The sequence below is a fragment of the Puma concolor genome, chromosome B4 (assembly GCF_028749965.1).
Source record: "Puma concolor isolate L17-30 chromosome B4, mPumCon1.1.hap2, whole genome shotgun sequence".
Taxonomy (NCBI): domain Eukaryota; kingdom Metazoa; phylum Chordata; class Mammalia; order Carnivora; family Felidae; genus Puma; species Puma concolor.
This window is the reverse complement of record NC_141673.1, coordinates 48,521,351-48,535,716: the sequence shown is the minus strand read 5'-3', so window position 1 is coordinate 48,535,716 and position 14,366 is coordinate 48,521,351. Positions and strand designations below refer to the sequence as shown.

The 14,366-nt window shown below is 40.6% G+C and overlaps 1 pseudogene; it reads left to right on the top strand.

Annotated features, from left to right (window-relative positions):
• Positions 1-9,501: 9,501 nt before the first annotated feature.
• Positions 9,502-9,849, top strand: LOC112863825 (mitochondrial import inner membrane translocase subunit TIM14 pseudogene; annotated as a pseudogene).
• The last annotated feature ends 4,517 nt before the right edge of the window (positions 9,850-14,366 follow it).

The window sequence follows — 14,366 nt, the reverse complement described above, 5'->3', positions numbered from 1 at the left end:
GGGTTCCTGGTCTTCCTACACTATCTCATGGGCATTCCCCACTGAGCCTCCAAAAAGGCAGGGTTTCAGGAGCCTTCTCTCAGGACATCCACCTGGGAGGCTGGCTCGTGGAGTTGGAGCTCTGGGAGCTCAGAATTCTAGTGAATATTCCTCTGATTGTTACTTGGGTTGGTGCAGTGGTGTACAGAAGGACCACAGAAGGATCAGATTGGATTTTTTCAAATTTAAACCAGTGCCTGAAATTCAATTTCATGAACATTGTGGGAGGCCTGAGTTTTTGCTGTCAGACCAATAAAGAGGCTAGATCTGGAGACATAACTGTTTATGGTCAGCACAAACATGCACAAATCTCAGTTGATAACTGGGAGGCCTCCCTTTCTTCCCGCTGGTATCATCCTAAGACTACACTGAAATTTACAGTTCCTAAGGTTAGTACCCAGGAACATCTCCTCATGTTTTCCATTTGGCTAGAAGGCTTAATTTAAATAAAGCAGCAGGTAAAGACTTTGTGCTATCAAAATTATGCAAAGCCTGTTCTAAATTACTTCCTCCAAAATACAAAGCCATCTGTTTGTTAAACATTCCATTTAAACTTTATGCCTATTTCTTCCCTAAAATATGTCAAACTGAGGTTTTCTGGATTTATATTTTACACAAGATTCAAAACAGTTGAAAACATAAATACTCTACTATTACACCTAATGGAAAAAAATGATCAAAAATAATATAATAGGTGAAGGGGATTAAGAGGACGCTCATTGTGATGAGGACCAAGTAATGTATAGAATTGTTGAGTCATTATATTGCACACCTGAAACTAATATAACTGTATGTTAATTATACTTCAATAAAAATATATATGTAATAGACTGTTGGAGACTTCAGGTTCTTGAAATTAAACGGGCATGACTTTAAAACTTAAATAAATGAATTATAGAGTTGATTTTCTTCCCCCGTTTGTCTTTAGTTTACCTCTTCTCTGGCTTTATTCCTTTACTCTAGGGAAAGATTCCTGAACACATTAGTAATTCCTCGTTACTGGTTCTTATACAAAAGCTGCATTTTAACATCTTAGCAAGAGTCAGTATTTGTCTTCTGACAGATCTATCTCCTGACGAACCAGATAACTATATTGAAGGGCCTAAAGCAAGCCTATATTCTTCCCCGTTCCCACACTTTTCTTTTATCTGCTCTTTGAATGATAGAAAACCATTGGGCGATCTGGCTGCATTCCCTCCCTGCTAGAGACATGAACTAGGAATGGCTTTCATGTTCAGCTTGCCATGAGAGCCTTATGCAGTTTTTTCTATGTCTGTGATGAGTGATTGGTAAAAGCTTCTTTGAAAATCTTCCATGCTAAGTCACTTTATCCACATTCTATGATTTAAAAAAAAAAACCCAGACTTAAAATTTATTCACTTATTAAAGGCTCAGAAAGGGGTCCTTAAGAACATTCTTGTCTTGGTTAAAGGCACTCCCTTAGTGGACTTTGAAATGAAGAGGGTGTGGCAGATTACATTTTACAAAAATGGATGCAACAATATTTTTGGTCCCACATGCTCTTCCAAACTCTGCCACTCCCCTATCAATGTCTCCTGGGGTCTAAATCCCCTCCTCTTGAAACTGAGCAGACCTTTGTGCATGCCTCAATGAACAGAATGTAGTAGAAATGACCGTACATGACCTACAAGGCTAGGTCAAAAAAGGTAATATGACTTCCATCTCGTTTTCTCGCTCTCTCTCTCTTCCTCCCTCTCTCTTTCCATCTCTCTCTTTATGAGCTACTGTGTAAGAAGTCCAGCTATCCTGGACCCATGCTGCTGGAGAAAACATGTGCAGAAACTAGACAGAGTTGCCCAAGGAGCCTAGCTGTTCGAGCCCCCAGCTGATCAAGTCTTCTCAAGCTGGTACCAGACATGTGAGTGAGCCTTCAGATGATTCCCAGCCCAAGTCACTGTCTGTAACTGCACAAGAAAAGCTGAGCAAGAACTGCCTAGTTGAGCCCAGTCAACCGCCCATAACCATGAAAGATAATAACAATGGCCATTGTTGTTTGAAAACACTAAGTTTTAAGATCATTTGCTAAGTAGCCATAGACATGGGCAGAGGGTAGCTAGTCATCAGTCTGAAAGTTTTGGTTAGATGCCTCAGTGTTTTGTTGTTGTTGTTGTTTGTTTTGAGAGAGAGCACACACGTGCATGTGGGCGTGTGCTTGCACGGGTGGTGACTGTGGGGGGAGCTGTGTAGAGGGAGAGGGAGAGAGAATCTTAGAGAATCTTAAGCAGGCTCCACACCCAGTGCAGGGGCCAACATGGGGCTCCATCTCATGATCTTGAGATCATGGCCTGAGTCAAAATCAAGAGTCAGCCACAGGCGCCTCTAGATACCTCAGTTTTCATAAAAGCTTGTAAAAAATCTCATCTGATAACTATAGTATATGCTGCTAGTCTCAATGAACAACATAGAACAAGGAACTTTTAGGCCTTGAGAGAAGATGCAAACTTTAAGGATCTGCTCCCAACCCCTATGAAAGTTCTCGTTCAGAGAGGTGATTTTAATGGAGAATTGTTTGAAGGACTTGAAATCCTCTGGGTTTCCTAAACATAAATATTTTTTAAATTTAGCTAAAATTTTAGAAAGTTTCAGTCTTAACCCATATTTCCTTGGCCTACTACAGAATTACTTCCATGAGATGTACTATAGGAGAAGCCTCAGGTTTCGTGCTATAAGACACAACTTTAGAAAAGCCCTGTAGGGGCACCTGGGTGGCTCAGTTGGTTAAGCATCTGACTTCGGCTCAGATCATGGTCTCAAGGTTTGTGGGTTTGAGCCCCGCATCAGGCTCTGTGCTGACAGCTGCTTTGGATTCTGTGTTGCCCTCTCTCTCTGCCCCCTCTCTACTCAATCTCTGTCTCTCAAAAATAAACACTGAAAAAAAAATTAAAAAAGAAAAGCCCTATAGAATTTTCTGTAAGAATATCATTGAGGATACCCACTTATCATTTCACTCAATGTCCCAGATATAAAGCTCCATACGAGAAATTTATTTTAGAGCTAAGTTCCAAGAAAACCTTGAGAAGCTAGAATTTTTTGCCTTTGTAGTCAAGAGAGTCATTTTTGGCCTTCATTTTTTAGTGGAAAACTCAAATCTGAATCTGTGGCTCAGATAATTATACAGAGCCCTATTGCCTGCATAATTCATTCTACTCCACTGACTTGTATTTGCTCAATGCATGTTTCTAATGATGCTGGCTTTATTTATTATTTATATTTTCTATTTGATCATATGTATTTTTATAAGCTTTTCCAAACCCCTTGTGAAAGAAGACATAATAGAAATAAAGTAGAAGTAAATGAATATATAAGTAAATTACCCCTCGGAGACATCACCGGATTATAAACCTCCCACAGGCCTGGCTTAATGATTCATCCATTTACTTCACAAATATGGATTAAGCATCTACTATGAGCCAGGCATCGTATTAGGGAGGGTCAGAGCTGAAAAGATTTTTTAAAAACCAGTCTCGGCCCTCAGGGAAATAGAATGCCTAAGGGATCCAGAAATTTGGGGCCCCAGTAGCAGCAGGCAGCAATTTCAAATAGTGACCTCTCTGGGGTTCATCATGAAGCCAGAGCTCCTAAGCTTTTTCACAAATGAGTCCAGGGGCTGGAGAAAGGGAGGGAGTGTTTTGGAAAGATAGATAATAAATGAACACTCACCTTGGGTTCCTGGCCAGGAACTTTGAGAGACTACCATCTCAAAAACTCCTCCCAGTTGTGGAGAAATGGTTGCAAACTTTTCTCCTCAGACCTGGATTGCCGTTTCTACGCTGATTCGTTCATCCCAATGAGACCAACACTTGTAACTCCTGTTTATGGCTCAGCAGCTAGTTGTACTTCTTTCCTAATTCTCTTCACTCCTACTCAGGTCATCAATCTTTGTACCAGGTGGGCAAACCTTTACACCTGTCTCTCAGGACAGACCAAGGGCCTCCAACTCTGCAAATTCCAGATTCTCCTGCCAAGGATGGCAATAAATGTGATCTGCCTCATCGACCTTAAATCTTCAGTTTGACCCCCCTCATTATTTCTGACAGCCTTTAGGTGAATGCCTCTATTTTGGTCTCTGTCCTTTCTTGCCAGCAGGGGGCTCTCTACTCTCATCTGCGGGAGTCCTACCACTTGGGATATTTTGCTTTTTTTCTTTTTTTTCTTTTTAATTTTTTTTAATGCTCATTTATTTTTTGAGAGAGAGAGAGAGAGAGAGAGAGAGAGAGAGAGAGAGAGAGACAGAATGAGCAGGGGAGGGGCAGAGAGAGAGAGGGAGACACAGAATCTGAAGCAGGCTCCAGACTCTGAGCTGTTGGCACAGAGCCCGGTGGGCTCCAACTTGTGAACCACCAGACCATGACCTGAGCTGAAGTTGGAAGCATAATGGACTGAGCCACCAGGCGACCCTTTGCTGGCTTTTTCTAAGAGAGCTGCCTCTCCCCATCCCAACATTGGCAAATGTGGTTACTAATCCTATTACCATGGAATCTAGACTCCAAAGAAGATGCTTGAGTTGCTAACACAAATATTTATAAATTCTTTATGATTAAATAATAAATCCCTTCTGGCTTCTTGAAACTCCAGTTCTGGGTACTTCAAAATGAAAATAAGCCTGTATTTCTATAGGTCCTTATCTATGAAGTTTAAACAAACTATGGTACTCTGAGCTAAATTTAAATAGGTAAAATTTGCTTTTTTGAAATATTCATGTGCTGTCTTCCATTTACCTAATGAAAGATATATGACCTCAGCTAATTTCCCAAGCAAATTGCTTGTCAAAAAGTGTGAGTACTCTTTCTGGCAAATAGTCTTCATGGCTGCCATTTTTTTCCCCCCTCAGTGGAAAGTAAAAAGGAAAAAAGATTCCCCCTTCTACATATAAAAAAATCATTTAGGGGTGCCTTTAGTAATCATCTGCATCATCGGCCACTGAGCACTCTTTGCTTAATGGTAACTTGAAGAGTCAGCTGCAGAATGAAACCACATTTAGGTGATGATGGTCCCATGACTTCAACACAAAATCTTGAAGGTTGAAGTCATCCCTCATCAATACGGAATATTTCATCCTGCTCTAACCTTCCCATTAACACCATCTACCCTCCTTTCCCTCTAAAATTATGGCAAAGAAATATCTACCTGCAAGAACCATTCATACCAGTTTGGCTGCTGTTTTGAAGAATACGGTTTGAAAAGACATTATTTTACATCCTCCTGTCCACCTGGTCATATGTATTAAGTAAGTCTTAAAGCAATAGCTCCATGCTGTGCTTCTGCAGAGAATAACTAGGTCTGTCTCATAACCAAGGCACATTTTTTTTTTTACTTTTATTTATTTATTTTTTGAGAGACAGAGGGAGACAGAGCTCAAGTGGGGGAGAGGCAGAGAGGGAAGGAGACACAGAATCCGAAGCAGGCTCCAGGCTCTGAGCTGCCAGCACAGAGCCTGACGTGGGGCTCGAACCCACAAACCACGAGATCATGACCTGAGCCGAAGTTGGACACTCAGCCGACTGAGCCACCCAGGCGCCCCCCAAGGCACATTTTATATACAACTCACTGCATTTATCTACCCAGAACACATTCCTTCACAGAAGCTGGTTCCACATCTGCTATTAACTCCTACCTTTAAGCGCGACCATTACCACTGTCCCCTGCCCACCCCCAGCCAACTGGTGGGTACCTGTAGAAGCCATTAAGAGAAGCTTGAAGGAAATTTACCTATCTGCCAAAAAGCAATATTTGTTTACTGCTAATGAACACCAAAGAAATGTGTTCAGGGGAGGACAGCATCTAGTTCGTTTTCTTATGCAAATATATCACCCTCTCAGCTAAAACTGAGATGACCAGCATCAGGGTTCCTCCAGGTCTTGAGAAACATTGACCTCCTGGCCTGCTCTTATCAGTAAGAATGCTTTGTATTGCAAGTAATGGAAAATGATTGAAATGATTTAAGATGATTGAAACATTTAAAATGATTTAAATGATTTAAGCAACGTGGGCAAATTGTTAAGCTCCTAACTCACGTAACTCAGAGGTCCAGAGTGATGGCTTTAAAAGAGGGTTGGCCCTGCAGTCCAAACCTTGTCACTAAGGACTAGGTTTCTCTCCATGTCTTTACTCAGTGTTGCCTTCTTTCTCTGTCTCTACAGTAATTCTAGAATCCTCTCATGATAACAAAATGACTGCAGCAGTTCCAGCACATTCCATCACACTACACCATCCAGGCAGATGCCAGTTGTTCCTGAAAAACTGAGAGGCTTTCCTAGAAATTGCAACAATCAGTAACCTATAAACATTCCTTGGGTCTCCTCAGCTGTGACTAAAATACATGACCAACCCTGCACAAATAACATCTAGGAAATGAGATTAGAGCCGATGAAAGAAATCAAGATGAGGAATGGATCTGGGGGTAATGGAAACAGTGTCCATAAAAGCTTTCTGTACATGAGCATTTACTCCGTCTTCCATAACTCCTATACTACAAGACACCAGTGAAAGAAACCTTTGCTCATCTGAACTGATGTAATTTTTCTGTTTTCAGCTCAGGTGACCACTCTCCCTGGGTTATCTCAGCCGCTGCCAAGGCCTTAAATATCTTCCACGTGAGAGATGCCTCTCAGAGCAGTACCTTCAGGCCAGGAGCTATCTCCTGAATGTTAAAGAGGTACGTTCAATATGTTTTTACTCAAAAACACTTGAAACTCTTTAAAGAAAAAAAAAGAATCCTTATCTTTTAGAGATCCATACAACATTTGGGATTTGTGTCAACGTCCTCCAGTGAAGAGAGGAGGAAATGTGGGTTGGGCTGAAACAAGATAGATGAAATGGTAGTTGTTGAAGCTAAAGGTGAGCATGCGTGAAATTATTATACTATTCTTTCTACTTTCAAGTATGTTTGATACTTTTTATAAGAACCTTCCCAGGGTACCTCAAACTCAACATGCTTGTGAAAGTTAAGATATTGTTTCAGCCACACAAATAGAGACTGAAAATAATACTGGCCTACAGGGGAAAGGATTTTTCTCTTTCATGTAAAAGTCTGGTATATCACTCCATAGTGTCAGGGACCCAAGTTCCTTCTACTTCGTTGCTCTATTATCTGTATGGTGTTCTTTTGGTCTCCATGATCTCAGGTGGCTCAATATCATCACCTTTTGAGCAGCAAGAAGGAAAAGAGGAAGGGAGTATGCCACTCCCTTTAAGAGTGAGACCCAGGGGGTGCCTGGGTGGCTCAGTTGGTTAAGCGGCCCACTCTTGATTTTGGCTCAGGTCATGATCTCACAGTTTCTGAGATTGAACCCCGAGTTGGGCTCTGTGCTGACAGCATGGAGCCTACTTAGGATTCTCTTTCTCCCTCTCTCTGCCCCTCCTCCCACTTTCTCTCTCTCTCTCAAAATAAAATAAATAAACTTAAAAAAAAAAGTGCAACCCGGAAGTCACAAACATCACTCCCCCTCAGATCCTATTGCCCAGGACTTAATCATATGAATAACTGCGCTGCAAGCAAGGCTGGGAAATATATTGTCTTTCTGGGTGGCCATGTGTCAAACTGAAGACTTCTAATATGAAGAAGGAAGAGAAGACATATTGGTAAGCAACTAGCAGTCTCTGGCCCATTTTCCCCCCTGAGTCATCCAAATATCCATGTACACCCTTATTCCCACACATTTTTTTCCTCTCTGGGGAGAGAAACCACCAAAGTTCCATTCAGTTTCTGCTTCCAGCTCAAAGTTCACAATCTCTGGCTAATTCTCAGTCCTATTGGTAACATCCACATATAATTTCTCATGGTCTGATAGCCTATAAACTAAAAAGACAAATCTGTCCTCCAACCTTCCTGTTATAAATTGCAGAGCAGGAAGGGGGTAACCAATATACACACAAACTTCCACAATCTATTTGAAAAAAGGGAAAATGGGAAGAAAACAGCAGCCTCTCGTTCACAGCAATCATCAGACCCTGCAGAGGGGTAATTGCAAAGACTCCCTGACCTGGTGGAGAAATAAGTGCCTAGGTTATCCCATCTGGCAGTTGGTATTCTTGATGTCTGGGGGTCGGGGGGTGGGGGCAGTGGAGACCTCTCTCCTGAACCCTTGTCCCTTCCTCTCCGTGATCCCAGATTTTGTCCTATGCGGGGGGGGGGGGGGGGGGGGGGGAGTGGTTCTTCTCGTCCATTTGTCTCCATGGCCACATCTGAACTCGACTTTGCAGAATGTGCCCTACATAGGGCTGCTTAGTTTTCAAAAGGAACTTCTGTGTACAGGCTTGGGGGCCTTTGTGCAGTAATCGAACAAAGGTTTCCTGTAGACATGTGTTTAAGTCTGAAGACTGATCTTTTATGGACAAGGCATGGAAATAGACTCTTCCCTAAAGCCTCAGAAGAAACCCTTGTTCTGCCAACACACTGATTTTAGGCTAGTGAGACCCATTTCAGACTTCTGATCTCCAGAATGCTAAGATAACAAATTCGTGTTGTTTTAAGCCACTGGGTTTGTAGTAATTTGTTACAGCAGCCACAGGAACTACTACGTGCACCTTCATGAAGCTGGGACACTACTTAACCTAAAGACTATAAGTTCAAGAGGCAGGGCCGAGCATGTTGGTGACACCTCTCCTGACCCTGGGAACACACCCTCTTGTGCCATAGGGAGGTAAATGCAATAAAACCAGCGGGAACAGCCTCCAACCAGGTTCGTGGACAGGCCCAGACTGCACACTCTTCACCAGACGTTTTTTCTCCATTCTTCTATCTCTGGCTTTTCAATTCCTGGCACAATTCTGACTTCTAATACCTGTCTCTGCCCCTCACCCTCAGTCCAAAGATCCAGAATGCTCTTCTGCAGCTCACTCAGCTCAGCTGTGTGCTTAGCCTGCTCCCTCAATGCCAGTAACATTTACAGTTTCAGGCCACAGATCTCCCCACCAGCCCAGCTGGTCCTTGTGACTTGGGGAGGCAGGGATTCAGGGAGAAACAATGTTGTAATGGGACAATCATGTTACCAAAGACTTCGCGTCAAATCACAAATTTGACCCATCAAATACCAAAAAGACACATAAGACACTGGAAAAGTCTGTGGCACCTTGTAATAAGATGCTCAGGTCTTATAAAAGAGAAATAAATGTCCTATCTGCATAGAGTTCTTAAGAAGACTGACACTATGGAGAATATAATCAGCGCATTAAATTCATTATTCATTATTAATTCATGTATTTGACTTACCCAGGGCAAATATGCTAATTATATACATATTAATAGTTAATTAGACATTCAATTAATGCCTTGCTGGTGCCTTCCTTGTATTTATAATAACTTTGAGGGAAAATCTAGGGGATCCAAGTGTCATTAAAAATTCTTCTGGAGAGGCGTGGAGTTGGTGGCTGCCACCTTTGGGTTGGGATACACCGCACTCTCGGTGGAGACCAGGGAGCTGAGCCAGAGCCACGGCCAGTATGATGGTAGCAGTTGGACTGACCACTGCTGCTGCAGGAGCTGCAAGCCGTTTTCTCTTACAAGCCGTGAAACTCCAAATGGAGCCTCAAAAAAAAAAAAAAAAAGTTTTTCAAAGTCTACCAAAATCTGTCTTCAGTGGTGGCTATCACAGAGGTGGGTTTGAACCCAAAATGATAAAATGAGAAGCAGCATTAATACTAGGTGTAAGCCCTACTGCCAATAAAGGGAAAATAAGGGATGCTTATCAATGAATGAAGCTTTTAAATCACCCAGGCAAGGGAGGGTCTCCTTATATGGCAGCCAAAATCAATGAAGCTAAAGATTTACTAGGTCAAGCTAAGAAATGAAGTACTTGTGCGATAAACTTTGTTAGTTTACATATATGAGTGCCAGCTTTTTATAATACAATGCCTCAAAGCTACAAATTTTAAAAAATTATTCTGAAAAATAAGTACTGTTGCAATATCTGTAAGTGAAACTTATAGTGTTGTGAGCAACTTATATATTCAACAAGAGAGCAATAGCTAATTTAGTTACCCACAGCTATAAAATATCATTTGATCATTCAAATTTATCTTTAGAAAGAAATCTTAGTAACATGCAAAGTTGCTTAATTTATAGAAGTGAGAAAAGCAAGATGGAAAATGATACATAGTATTGCTTCAACTTTATGAAAATATGCATTGAGAAATAGGGTAAAGTCACACAAGGATAATATATATGCATGAAAGTGATACACAAGAATATTTGATATAAAAAGACATTTACATTATATCATTGGGCAAAAAAAGGGGGCACACATCATGACACCATTTTTTAAATGTATTTATTACTTTTATTTTTATTTTATTTAAAAACTTATTTATTTATTTATTTGGAGAGAGAGAGAGAGAGAGAGAGAGAGCACAAGGGGGGGTGAGGGTCAGAGAGAGGGAGAGACAGAATCCCAGGCAGGCTCCACGCCATCAACGCAGAGCCCGATGTGGGGCTCAAACTCATAAACGGTGAGATCATGACCTGAGCCAAGACCAAGAGTCAGATGCTTAACGGACTGCACCACCCAAGTGCCCCTATGTTTATTTGTTTTTAAGAGACAGAGAGAGAGAGAGAGAGAGAGAGCGCACGCACACACCAATGGGGGAGGGGCAGAGAGAGAGGAAAAGAGAGAATCCCAAGAAGGCTTTGCACTGTCTGCACAGAGCCCAATGTGAGGCTCAAACCCCTGAACCATGAGATTGTGACCCGACCTGAAATCGAGAGTCAGGTGCTTAACCGACTGAGCCTCCCAGGAACCCCATCATGACACCATTCTTTAAAACAAAAATGTGTATTTCCACATGTGCATCAAAATCTCTGGAAAGATACACATGAAATGGTAATAGGATTATCTCTAGTTATAATGCTAATTTTTAGTTTCCCCTTTTTACTTTTAAGCATTGTCTAAATTTTTCTATAATTATCATATATCAATTTCCTATGGCATATAAAAAAATACACAGTCACTTCCAGTCAGGGAAAGAAGCAAAGGAAAATATTCAAAGAAAATACCCAATATGCCAATAGCAGTTGCCTCTACAGAGTTATTTTTTCTTTTACCTGTTATTATTATTATTATTATTATTATTATTATTATTATTTTTACCCTTTACTTTTTTACTCATTTCAACATTAAAGAAGATACATTGTTAGGTACAAACTTCCGGTTATAAGTAAGTACTGAAGATGTAATGTACAATATGATACTATACTTAACACTGCCGTATGGTATATTTGCAAGTTGTTAAGAGAGTAGATCCTAAGAGTTCTTGTCACAAGAAACAAATACTTCTTCTCTTTTATTAGTATCTATATGAGATGATGAATGTTAACTAAATTTATTGTGGTAATTCTTTCACAATATATAGAAGTCAAGGTATTATGCTGTCCACCTTAAACTTATACAATGCTGCATGTCAATTGTATCTCAATAAAACTGGTAAAAAAAAAAAGACATTGCTACCATTATTTTTATTAATGGCTAAATTCTCTTAAATTCTTTGATCTGATATTAATATAACTATGCCAACTTTTTTCTGCTATGTGCTTGTCACACTTTTTGGTATCCCTTTATTTTTAATCTCTCTGTCTTTGTTTAGGTGTATCTCCTATGCATTCTCAAAATCATATTGACTCATAATCTAGATCTTTTAACTGATGAGTGTAGTTTGATATACAATGGTTGTGTCCTGATGTAAACCGTCCCGATATAAACTACTATCTTAATTTGTGTTTTCTTTTTATACTTCTGTTTTTCTTTATTTCCTCCTTTCCTGGCTCCTGTTAGATTAGCAAAAGCTTTCCATCTCCCCACTACCTTCTTCTCCCTGGTGTGAAGGCTATACATTGTTTTTCTGATTTTGGAGGCTACCTTTAATTTTTTTTAATAACATATTTAACATATATAACAATTTAATTTTTTTCTCTGACAGAGTCTGAAGTTATTCAATAGTTCTATCATACTCCAGAACAGAACCTTAGCATGGGCTATTTCTATTTTTGCATCTTTATCATGCAGGCTTTTTCCCACATGGTTATTTCCTCATGGTTGCAATATGATTGCCATAACTCCATTAGGTATCAAGTTTACATTCAAGGCAGAAAAAAAGGAGAGGAAGAGAAAGGTCTTATCTATCCTATATGTTAAGAGAGCAAAAATTTTCCCATATTCTACCAGCTAAATTTCAACTAAGTTGTATTGCTAGCCAACCCATGATGCTATCTTAGCTGCAAAGGAAGCTGGGAAAACTAGGGCAACAAAGTGTTTGTCCATAGATCAGGATTCTATTCTTACTTTAGGCAAAACTTGAAAATGGCTCTTAAAGAGGGAAGGAGATGCATCCCTTACACCATGGTCTAGAGCAAGTCACTTTCCTACACTGTAAAATTAGCACATTGGATTAGATTATCTCCGTTGATTATTTGTAGGGGTGACGGTCTGGATCAGGATAATAATAGCAGCATAGGAAGTATTTAAGAAATATTTAAAGGAAAATTCAACAAGTCTGAGATTGACTGAACCTAGGCTTTTCAACAATTTTCACTGTTTCATTTTCTGTCGACACCATCTAGTAAACCCCTATATCTCAGTTCCAACTGCTTTTACTTGTTTATTCAAAGATTTGTGTGGTGGCACTGTTTTACCACCAACCTGTTTAGGATTAGGTTTCCTCTTTTGTAAAAAAAAAAAAAAAGCGGGGGGGAGAGGACTTGGATTCATACATCTTTGTTAGCTCTGAAATTTGTTGATTCTTTTTAACAATTCAATTCAGTCAGCATTTTTTAATACTTTATTCAACTAAGGCATTCTTCCAAATGCCATGGGAAAATAAAGATGAGAAAAATGTATCCCCTGACCTCAAGGAATTCACAGTAAAAGTGTGATATAAGGATTTATCATCATTATCATCACTATTACCATCATAACCACCTATGTTCTCTTTCTTCAGGCCTGCTTCTTCCAAGGTCAATCTTAACACTGTTGGAGCCTAGAGCAGAGACAGTTTGTAACTCTACCATAGGTATTTCTGTTCCTGGATCCATGTAATTGGGGTCGTTGTGGATTTTTTTTTTAATGTTTATTTATTTTTGAGAGAGTGTGCATGCGTGCATTCAAGCAGGGGAGGGAGGAAACAGAAGATCCCCAAGCGGGCTCTGTGCTGACAGCAGAGAGCCCAATGCAGGGCTCAAACTCGTGAACTGTGAGATCATGACCTGAGCAGTTGGGTTTGTTTCTTGCTGAAGGAAGACAGCCTACAGAAAAAGGAGTGAGTGGCAGAATTAACTTCATTTTGGGAGGGTCTAGGAAAATGAGATGGAGTTGGGGATACAATAGCTTGATAGTCAGAACCCATGCTCCATAATAGCTTACCTAGTTATTAGGGGTAAATGAGATGAAACATTTCTTCTTGACTCTGAGTGAAGAAGAGGCATTTTAAGAAACTGGTTATGCTCACCACTGAACAATTTAATCACTGAATTGGCCATGTGGAAAGCTTACCCAGAGTTGACTAATGCACTTAAATCTCATCACTTTTGACCCAGAATTTGCAACAAGGCTGGTTCTGAAGTAAGACTGGCCTGGCAAGATGCCTTCTCTGAAGTTCCTGCTCTTCAATAAGGTGGATTACAGCTTTTTGATACCATAAGTGAACATACGTGGGAAGCAACATTTGCTTATTTCTATACTTTCTTTTTTAATGTTTTATTTTTGAGAGAGTGCGCAAGTGGGATAGGGGCAGAGAGAGAGGGAGACAGAGGATCTGAAGCAGGCTCTGCACTGATAGCAGCAAGCCCAATATGGGGCTCGAACCCACGAACCACGAGATCATGACCTGAGCAGAAGTTCGACACTTAACTGACTGAGCCACCCAGCCGCCCCTCATTTCTATACTTTCTGTGCTAGATACCCTCCTTTGCTTCTCCAGATCTACTTTCCACCCTTTCTACCCTGCTGTCTGCTCCAGTGGGTGACCTTTTATGACCATACCAACGGTACCTCTTACTCTCTGACTTCCAGTTGGGTTCAACCAGTGGGAGGCCCTACCAAATCTAAGGTCAAGGGAGATGTAATGTCAGGACTTATTTTCCAGACTCTCCCCTGTATGCCTGAAGGCTACAGCTGATTCAGGCAGCCTTCACTAACAGCTACAGATCTCTCTCTCTGAGTTTGAGTAACTGATTGTTCCCTTTATCCCTTCGGGCTTGCCCTACAGTGCTTCATCATCTTCCATTAGTTTCTCTCAACCTTGTCCAAACTGTCATAAATGGATATTCCATCACATCCTACTCCATTTCCCCATTGTGTGTGCCATCTCTTTCCTGCCAG